Here is an 8,566-nt window from a genome sequence, read left to right as displayed (position 1 = left end):
ATCCTTTGGGTAAATACCTACTAGTGCAATTGCTGAATGGTAGGGTAGTTCTATTTTTAACTTTTTTAGGATCCTCCATACTGCTTTCCATGGTGGCTGTCCCAGCTTGCATTCCCACCAACACTGTAAGAGGATTTCCCTTTCTCCACATCCTTGCCAACATCTGCTGTTTCTTTGTTGTTATTTTAGCCATTCTGACAAGTGTGAGGTGGTATCTCATTGTGGTTTTGACTTGTAGGGTTTGGGGTTCTTTTTATTAAAATGATTTTTAAAGATTGATTTTTATTTTATTTATTTATTTTTGAATGTTTATTTTTGAGAGAGAGACAGAGCATGAGTAGGGGAGGGGCAGAGAGAGAGGGAGACACAGAATCCGAAGCAGGCTCTAGGCTCTGAGCTGTCAGCATGGAGCCTGACACGGGGTTTAAACCCATGAACTGTGAGATCATGACCTGAGTTGAAGTCAGATGCTCAACCAACTGAGCCACCCAGGTGGCCCTTAAAGATTGATTTTTAAGTAATCACACCCAACATGGGCTCATCTCACCACCCCAAGATCAAAAGTCACACAGTCTACCAATTGAGCCAGCCAGATGCCCCAAGCAGGGTTTTTAAAAATTCTGCTGAATTTACTAATATTTTCTTTTACTGCATCTAGATATTTTATTTTTCACTAGAAAGCATTATTTGAGAGGTGGGCTGGGCTTGGACTGGGTTTCCAATGATCTTGATGTCCTAATTCTCTCCCTTCTGTGAGGCACAGGAGTGAGACTTCTTTTGCCTTCTGCCAAGGAGGTGATGAAGGCTGTGAGCTGAATCAGTCTGATTGGTTTTCACCTGTTTCTCTTTCAGGAGGTCCACATTGCCTCTTTTTGACCCAATCCTGGTTGGAGAGGGTTACAGACACTTAGCTCTCATTGGGGAAGATGGATGTCACAGGGAGAGAAAGCTGCCTCTCTTAGCTGCAGGAACAGGTACCCAGAGCTGCCCTTGGCTTGAATAGGGTTTAAGAAACTTTCCTCACACCTAAGGTATCAATAAATCCACCTATGTTTCCTTCTAATACTTGTGTGGTTTCAGTGTGTACATTTACATTTCTGTTCTATTTGGTGTTTAACCTGGTGGATAGCAAGAGGTATATGGGTCCAATTTTCTGATTGGCAAGGTGGCCCCATGAAATGGGGGGGTGGGTTGGTGAGGGGAAAATAATCAGTGATCCTTATCGTCTGGGCCACTAGGTGGCACTCCTCTAGATTCACTTCTGTGGGACTGTAGGAGGACATGCTGTAAGTCTTCAGAAGAAAAAGGAAATGACTCGCTAAACTTAACTGGCCAAGAGGAAGCCCTCGCGGGAAGTTCCCTTCCATCCACACAATTTTGACTTCTATAATCAGACTCAGTGCTTCTTTGCCTGTGTTAGAAAATATCACCTCTTCCATATCATAAGAATCTATATGATTCTTCCATATCCTCACCAGGAGGGCAATGTGGGCCAAGTTATATGTGCAAAGATTGCCCTTGCACTGAGTGTCTCCAGTCCCTGGGGTAAGGGCATGGGGAGAGAAGTCAAAGAGAAGTCAAGGTGGTCACTGCCCTGACCTGTTCTTCTTGGGGAGCCTGGACCTTGGAGTGACAAGACCTTGGTTCCTTCCCAAAACTACAGCCAACTGGCAGTATTATTGCATGCATGCCACTTAGCCTTTTATTACCGTGTCCTCATCTGTAAAACGGGACAACAGATGCCTTTCCTACCTATATGTCAAGGACGTCAATGGGATAAAATGATATAAGTGGAAATGTGTGGGGAAAATAAACACTGTACGAATGTATTTTTATTATCATTATGCCTACATTTTACCCTATATGGATATATCTCTATGGAAGATACAGTGGTCGTAAGACTTGTATTCGTAGGCTAATTTGCTGTTTATAAGGTAATTTTTTCATATACTTGTATTTTTTCACAGCTTGTATCAGGTAACTAAAGGGGTTCATAGTTCAAAAGTGGTTAAGAATTACGGACCTGAAAAAAGGAGCCAGGCTGGCCCCAGGACTTCCTCCCCATTTGGTTTCTACAAAGACTGAAGTGGTTGTAGTCCCTCTGCAACCCCCAGATGGGAGTGAGAGCTACTGTTCTCACTTCTGACTATAGCCCGTCTGGAGGGAGACAGAAAAGAGATGGGAGAAGGGTCTAGAAGGGGTGTGGAGTGTCTAGAAACCAAAGATGAAACTCTAAGGCAGCAAATAGTCAGAAAATCAGTTTGTGTTGTAAGACTCTTCGTCATGCCACAGTGGTCTTCTTTCTGTTCCTCAGATGTGCCATGTGTTCCTACTTAGAGCCTTTTGTAGAGTCGATTTTGATTATCTAGAATGTTCTTGATCTGGCTCTTCTCCCTTACTGGTTCCTTCATATCAACTCCAGTGACACTTTCTCAGAAAAGTCCTCTCTGATCACACAATCCTTCCCCCCGCCGGCACAAATTATCTTTCAAGAACACTTATCACCACAGGAAATCATCCTACCCCCCCACCCCCTGCCCCGCTTATTTGTTTGTTGTCTGCCCAGCCCACCCACCATCCAGCAGAGTGAAAGCCCCCTTTGGACAGGAATTCCATGTGATTCCCACAGGGTCTACAATCATCTGATACAAGGCAAGAACTCAACACGTGCTTATTGGGTGGATGAGTGTCATAAAAAAGGAACTGTGTTCTTGTTAGAAAATACTGCGTCTGCATCTTTGACTTTTCTTTTTCCCGCGGCGCCAATGTCAAAGTCCTCAGATCCTGCCTGTGTGTTCTGCTTCTGAGAAACGTCTCATACCTCTGTCCCCTCCTGCTCACCACCCCCACCCCTCACAGCTGCTGCTCCCTTGCCTGGGCACCATAGCCCTGTACCCCCCCTTCCCCCCCACAGGCTGCCGAGACTTTCTTGAAACACAGATGTCCCTGCCCCACCGCTGTCCCCTCCTCCCTTGCTCCCATTCACCCCCACTCCTGGGACAACCAACCTCTTTATGTGTCTTCCTTGCTTTCCTTGGGGTTGAATCAAAGTGTGCCCCCCTAGTAACTCCAAGCTTTGCTTTTCCGGCCAACACATCTGGCCTCTCTCATTAGCGGAGCCCAAGCATGGCAGTGTTGGCAGCTCCTCGGGAATCCCTGGAGAGGACCGAAGTGTCTGCCCCTGAGGTGCATGGGGCATCTGAACGGGCCGGGTGGGTGTGCCAAGAGGGGCTGGGGAATTGCCAGAGAGAGCTTACTGCGGATGTCTCAGGAGAGGGCCAAAAAGGGCCCCCAAGGGCAGAGCTGGGCCCTTAGATGGCTCGCGGGGAGCCTGTGAGCAGAGCTGTGGGGCTGGCCTGCCACAAACTGGTCGTTGGAAGGGCTGGGATGGAGCTGCTCTCCGGCAGCTGTCCCTGTCCCCGCTTGTTTTGCAGCACGGGCAGTGGTGCGCGGGGAGCAGGTGGTTGTCTAATAATGTAAGAGGAGAGGAGGCAAGCCCAGCGAGACAGCGGATCTGGGCTTTTAGAGGGAACAAGTGCTGACCGCAGCTGACGATATGGCCCTTCTCTTTCCATCCACAGCTGTTGCCAGGTGTGACGGGGGACTGGTAAGCTGCCGCCTGCACCTCAGAAGATCCCGCGTTAGAACCGGAGTGGGAAACCTTTCCGTAGGCTGTTCAGGTCATGATGTTTGGAGAGCTTTCTTACGAAAGACATTATGTATCTTGTGAGTTATTACCATTGAAGGTACTTATTTTTTATACCAAATGTCTAAATTCATCTACCCTCTAGAGCTCTCCTCCTGTATGCTATCTCAGCAGAAACAATGCTTTCCCCAAATGTGTCAGTTCTATTTTTAAAAAGGTTCAGTGACCTATTTCTGTAATTCTCACACACACTGAAAGAGCAGCAGAGTCTATTTAGGCTCAGCTCTGTCACCGAAAAGTTACCCCCGCCAGGTGTTCCCTACAGAAGCGCCACCTTGCCCCGCAGTAAAGAGACGGGACGAAGTAGGAGTATTTTCAGAGCGAGCTCTTGCGAGCATAAGTGCACACGCACACACACCTCTCCAGTTTTGAACAGTGTCCAGATGACTATGGTCCAACGTTAGCTAAACTTGACATTAGGAGATTGCTTAATAATCAACTATTTCCTGGACAAAGAACTTGAAAAGAGAATTTACAAAAGAGGAACTCAATTAATCAACTAGTACGTGGAAGAAGGGTTAGCTGCTCTGGTAATCAAAAATGAAAATTGTAACAGTGCCACTGTCCAAAACTAACCTAGGGTGTGAGAAGTCAGGGTAGTGATTACCCTCGGGGGTGGGGGGTAAGGGGTCAAAGGGGACATGACAGGTGCTTCTGGGGTTCTGGTAATGTTTAGTTTCTTGATCTGGGTGCTGGTTACTTAGAAGTCTTCACTTTGTGAAAATTCACTTACGATTTGTGTACTTCTCTGAATGTATGACAAGCCTTAGCAAAAACTTTACATAAGAAGACAAGCTTACTCTCGACCTATAGGTTATATTATAATAATATATTATATATTATAATTATATATACATATACTAGTGATAATAGCCAGTGCAGTGGAAGCCATCTGGAGGCTAGCAGTAAGCCCCGTGCCTTTTACTCAGTCTCAGAGGGTCCTGCCCTCTGCTTCTCTCAAATACCCTACCCTCCTGCCAGTCTGTGTTTGGTGCCCAATGTCACCATCCCAGGTGGTGGGGGGATGGGAGCATTGAAAAGGGTCACCTCTGGGCAGGGGGCATATTGAAGTCCACTACACTCTCCATTCTGGCTGATGCAGGTTTGGTTCTGATGACCTGGGAAGATCCCCTGAGCTTATCACTAGGGCTCCAAGTGTGCCAAGGTCCTACCAAAACACTTGAATTCCGGGGGTGTTGGTTGGTGGGGGTGGGAGACTATCAGCTCAAAAACATGGGAGGTACAAAATTAAAGTTCACAATTTTTTTATTGCAATGGCTACAAAATGTAAATTACATCAGCTCCTTTGCTTGTCAACATTTGATTTCATAAAAATTTCATTAAACTTGAGAGCAATTTATAGGTTTAATTTTTGTTATAGTCAAGATTTTCTGACTCGTTATGGCCTTTGAGAGAAATAATGGTTGATATATATTAAATTCTTTTCTGGTAGCCATATGATTTAAAAAAAAAACCCACAAAATTATGAGAGATCTCTCAAAAAGGGCAGTATAATTGTGTCTCCTGTGGTATTAATGCCTGTCTCCAAGTAAGGTGGGGTCTTCACAAGTGAGAGTGCCTGGGCGGAGCCATCTTTGTTTCTTCCCTCAGGTAACAGAGCAGCAACTATCAAGAGGCTTCCCACCTTTGCCCTGCTCCAAAATGAAAATGTATTTAGGTCTGTTCTTGGGAAACGTCTTACACTGGCTCCCCAAGCCCTCCTGAGAGAAGTCTGAGCCCCCCATCCCTAACTTTCCTTTGTCCTTATCTGCCTCAGCTTATTGCCCTGGGAGTTCTTGGAGAGCAGGGACCACTTTGTAAAGATCTTTCTTAACAGCAGAAACATTCCTGGAGGTGAGGAGGCAAGGTGGGGATGACAGGAAGGGGGAGGGGTGGGAAGACAGACCAGGCTCTGATGACAGGAGGGATGGGGGTAGAGCCTAGGGCTGGTGAGGCAGATTTGAACTTCTGGGTAGGCAGAGGCACTCAGCACGAGGATACACCAGTCTGGAGGGCAGGGGGAGGGGCTGGGATAGAGAAATCGAGGTGGCTACCAATATAAATGGGGTGGATGGGGTAGAAGCCAGTGCCGTGGCTGTGGCTGAGAGGAGCCCACTTCGGAAGTGTGGGCAGAGAGAGAGCGCTGTGGGAAACCTCCCCACTTGTGGGCTGGGCAGAAGACAGTATGGATGAGATGAAGACAACAGGGGCTGTGAAGTTCTGGGGGGTTCCCGCAGAAAGAGGAAGAAAGCTCTAACAGGAGGCATAACCACCCCCAACCCACCCCCAGCTCCCCGAGGCAGGAGGTGTGACAGTGAGCACTCAACTGTGGGTTGCCTGTGGGCCAGGCCCTCTGCCCAGTGCTTTGCAAGAATTATCTCGAGTGAGCTGCAGAACCGTGTTAAGATAAACCCCATTTTACAGATGAACACAGGTTGGCTGAGGAACTCGCACAAAGACTCATGGGAAGGAAGTGTAGGCGTGTAGACCCGATTCCAGATTCCATCCCAGAGCGAGGTTGTCTCCAAGTATGACTGTGGCTGGAAGGGCGCCCCCCCCAGGAGCCTCCGGGAAGTTCTGGGATTAGGGTCAAAGCCAAGCAGCGGGAGAATCGCTGAGTCAGGGAAAGGGGAAGAAAGGAGACAAGGAGGGACTTCTTCATGAAGCAAAGGGGTATTTGCAATTTCTCAAGTCTTATTTCTTTTCCACACCAAGAGGCAATCGCCAGTTAATACTTTTATAGTTTTAATGTCTAAAAAATTACCCTCACCGCTTCCAGGTGGCGTGTGGGGCCTGCGGCCGACAGCTGCCCGTGCCACCACCCACACGGAGACTTTGCACTAATAAGTCTTGTCCTTGTGCTCGATGGCCACAGCCTGCAGCTGCCCTGGGTGCAGAGCCCTGATGGTGTGAGCTCTGCGGGTGGCATCCGACTTCCTCGTTGCGGGAGGAACAATTGACGAGGTTGCGGCCGAACCTACTCGTGTTGGCTCTGTCTCTGCTGGACATGGGTGTCAGGGGCCAGCTGCTTTCTTGGCCTGCAGAGTAAATGGACGATATATTATGGAAGCACTTGCGTCCAGCGTCCTGTTTACAACAGGAAGTTAGCAAGTTTCTGTTTCGTAATGCTGGACCAGCCAATGCACAATTCAGGAGCCTGATTTCTTCTACTCATTGGACTCCTCTGTGTCCTGTTGGTCTTCTTCGTGGCTGGAACAGTCATGGGTTCTCTCCGATGGGTTGGAGAGCCTTTTGGGAAGAAATCAGCGGCTATGGATTTGCTTTTGTTCAGGAAGTTTTAAAGGTTGTACCGGGGGCGCCTGGGTGGCTTAGTCGGTTAAGCGTCCGACTTTCGCTTAGGTCATGATCTCGCGGTTCGTGGGTTCGAGCCCCGCGTCGGGCTCTGTGCTGACTGCCAGCTCAGAGCCTGGAACCTGTTTCAGTCTGTGACTCCCTCTCTCTCTGACCCTCCCCTGCTCACTCTCTCTCTCTAGAAATAAATAAAAAAAACCTTAAAAAAAATTAAAAAAAAAAGAAATCTATAAAAAAAAAAATAAAAATAAAGGTTGTACCGATCCTCTGGTATGAAATGCGGAGAAGGACGGAAAGCACCAGAAAAAGAAGCATCTCTGAAAAGGAAGAGAGCGTACCATTGCTTGGACTAGATGTCTTGACGCTGAAGAGACAGGCTGTTTCTTCCTGCTGACCTATACTGACAAACCAATAACAGTTGAGAAGAAAAGTTTCTCATTCCTTAAAGGAAATATAATTCCATTTCTAAAACTGTAATACTGAATAAAGTGACTTTTCTTTTACAATACCCTGTTTTCTCCTTTTTGGAGAAAACACTTCTCATTTTCAGGATTTCATGTAAAATCAGGAAGCAAGAGCGCTTAAGTTAAGAAGTCTGGACAGCCGATGGTGTTTACCAACGCTGCTTTGCCTTTAAACAGACTGGGAACATCACGTTATTGCAGACATGTCTGTAAGATGGTTTCCTGAACAGTAAGATGGAGGGAAGGGGTAGAAGCAAATACTTTTTCAAGTTAAAAAAAATTACTTTTGAACGTAGCAATAAAAACCTAAGCAACTTTTGAACGTAGCGATAAAACCTAAGCATTTCTCCATTACTTGCCTAACTTCTTCCTCCATGTCACCTGAACTGGTTGTATCAAACATTGGAGGCCTTTCTTTTGTTTTTTAAAAATGTTTATTTATTTTTGGGAGAGAGAGAGAAGAGCGAGCACCTGGGAGCACAAGTCGGGGAGGGGCAGAGAGTGAGGGGGACAGAGGATCCCAAGCAGGCTCTGTGCTGACAGCAGAGAGCCCCATACAGGGCTTGAACTCACGGGAGATCATGACCTGAGCCGGAGTCGGTCACTCAACTGACTGAGCCACCCAGGCGCCCCTGCAGGCCTTTCTGTTCATTATTCAACATTATGGATTTTCTTCTATTTTCTTCGTCCACAGATTCCTCAATGAGACGTACCCTGGTCATCCTGTTACACTGCAGCCAGCCCTCTGCCCTGAGACAGTGGGAGCTCCTCATCTCCCCTACCCTGCTCTATTCTTTTCTTGTTTTTTTCCATAGCAACTGTCACCACCAAGTAATACTTTCATAAGTTGTCTTTTAAGTTTACTGTACAATCCTCCTGACGACTGTGGTGCAAGCTCCTTTAAGGCAGGTGTCATTGTCTTGTTCTGTCACCTAATCCAGATGTCTAGAGCAGTTCTGGGCACTTAGTAGAAGCTCCATTCAGATTTTTGGAATTAAAAAAAAGGCATCGTCTCAGTGGGCTGTGACACCTTCATAAAATGGAAAGGGCTGTAGCCAATGTTTGGAAGATGGGCACCCTTTCC

The 8,566-nt window shown here is 47.0% G+C and overlaps 1 long non-coding RNA gene across 1 annotated transcript; it reads left to right on the top strand.

The window, feature by feature from the left end:
* The first annotated feature begins 855 nt into the window (after positions 1-855).
* On the top strand, positions 856-3,760 carry LOC120236397. The gene is made up of 2 exons (XR_005529668.1): positions 856-974; positions 3,582-3,760. It is a non-coding gene; the product is annotated as an uncharacterized LOC120236397 (long non-coding RNA).
* The last annotated feature ends 4,806 nt before the right edge of the window (positions 3,761-8,566 follow it).

Source organism: Hyaena hyaena, unplaced genomic scaffold (genome assembly GCF_003009895.1).
Source record: "Hyaena hyaena isolate Hyena2069 unplaced genomic scaffold, ASM300989v1 scaffold_154, whole genome shotgun sequence".
In the NCBI taxonomy this organism is placed as follows: domain Eukaryota; kingdom Metazoa; phylum Chordata; class Mammalia; order Carnivora; family Hyaenidae; genus Hyaena; species Hyaena hyaena.
The sequence above is the reverse complement of the archived record's forward strand: the minus strand, read 5'-3'. Positions and strand labels throughout refer to the sequence as shown.